The sequence below is a fragment of the Momordica charantia genome (genome assembly GCF_013281855.1).
Source record: "Momordica charantia cultivar OHB3-1 chromosome 4 unlocalized genomic scaffold, Mcharantia_2.0 BLBB01000004.1, whole genome shotgun sequence".
Classification (NCBI taxonomy): Eukaryota; Viridiplantae; Streptophyta; class Magnoliopsida; order Cucurbitales; family Cucurbitaceae; genus Momordica; species Momordica charantia.
This window is the reverse complement of record NW_028275162.1, coordinates 8,339,386-8,341,479: the sequence shown is the minus strand read 5'-3', so window position 1 is coordinate 8,341,479 and position 2,094 is coordinate 8,339,386.

Here is a 2,094-nt window from a genome sequence, read left to right as displayed (position 1 = left end):
ACAAGTGATACCATAAAAATCAATTTACAGTGATTTTAAAAACTTTCCTAAAATCAATTTTCTAATTTACCAAATATGATCAGAAAATGAAGTGATTTTGACAATGATATAAGTGATTTTGGTCATGCCAAAATCACTTTCAAACACACTCTTAGTATAGTGAAGTCCGATGGAGATGAGTTCCAGCTTGGAGATGGATTTTGTGCTCTGCGATGCGAGAAGATATATGTTATAACTATAGGTTATACGAGAGAAATATTCTTAATATGATTCTATTTTGATAATAAATAATTAAGTGCTAATTATTTATTTATTTAATATATATGCTATATATAATTAATTAATTATTAATTAGATTAATGATTAATTATTTATATATCCAGTGGCGGCAGAAAACGAACTCGATGGGCTCCCCGCGGTTCGCGTATTAATTATTTTATCAATTATAATTAATTATTAAAGAAAAAGAAAAAAAAAACTCCCTTGAATTGCAGGGGATGGAGAAGGTTACAGTTAGGGGTGAGCATTGGTCGGTCGGGGTTGGTTTTGGCCGATCTTGATGCATCATGGAAACCAACTTTTATGTCGTGCCAACTTGCACCGACCGACTGATTAGTCGATCCGATCGGTCGATTTCGTCGGTTTTAGGACAGTCTTCTTGGAAGATGTCGGTATCGGAGCTCTGGTGGTCGATGGGCTTATGTAAGAAGTGAAGAATAAAAAAACAAGATGTAAAATCGACGATCCTGAGAAGGGAAGAAAAAGAAAGAAAAAGAAGGAAGATGAAGATGAAGATGAGGGAGAAAATGGTAGGACGAAGTGAGACGAGACAAGAGAAAAACAAAAAGAAAGGGAATAAAATAGAGATGAGATAGAGAAAAGCAAAAAGAAAGGGAAGAAGAAAAATGAGAGAGGAGGGAATGCGTGGAGAGATAATGAAAAAAAAAAGTGAAAACATTAAAAAAAATATCTTAGAAACAAGCGGGCATGCCGCTGGTTTCCAGTGCTGCTGCAGTACAACTAGTAGTGCTTCGACAGCCCACATTAAAGCGGTCGACCCTTATTTTAATTTTTTAATATAAACAAAATATAAATAGTTGGTCGATTCGATCGGAAATAATTTTTCCGACCAAATTGACCGATAAAAATCGGATTTTGAATTTTAAAAATCGATTACGACCGATTTTTCTATCAAACTGACCGACGACGCTGGTTTGGCCGGTTTTGATCGGTCGAATCAATTTTTCGGAGTTATTTGCTCACCCCTAATTACAGTGACGTGGGAACTGATCGATCAAATGTGCTGGAAACGTCTCTGCATATGGCTCTATGCATCTTCCCCTTTCTCTCAGTGCTCTCTCAATCCGAAATCATTTTGTTTCCAAGTTAGTGCTCCCACAAGTACTCCTTCGTTCCTAGAGGATAGTCGGGAAGATGTCGTGGTGGTGTTGAACGGATTTACTGGAAAAGCTTTCGAGATCGTCTTCAAAAGTAAGCTTTGCTTCTTCGTTTTTTTATTTACTGTGTTATTAATTTTTTTCCTTAAATTAAAGAACACGATCCTCATTTCCGCTGCGGGATTTACGTCCCATCAATAAGAGCATTAAACTTAATATTTGATGGAAAACGGCTAATGGAATCATGACTTAGGCGAATTTGTAGTAGTGAAATGCTGATGGCAACATTTGGGCTGAAGGTGAAAATGTTTATGATGTCAAAAGAAACTGGAGGATGGAAAAGGAAAATGTTGTAGAAAATTTTCATGGCTAAATGATGATAATATTTTGAGGATGTAAAAGAGAGATTTAGCACCGAAAAATCTAGAGAGAAAGAATAGTAAATAAAATAAAATATAGCTCGAATCACAAAAAGAGAGATGAAAAAGAGCCATTTTATAGTTTTGGAAAAGAGACGCTAAATTAACTCTTGAAATTCCAAACACTGGGAAAATATAATTAAATATTATAATTATTAAATTAATTTAAGTTAAATAAAAAAAACCTTTCATATTACATTTTATGATTTAAATTTAACTATTATAATTTAATAGTTATTGACAATTAATAAAAACACTATAACTTTTCAAATTATATT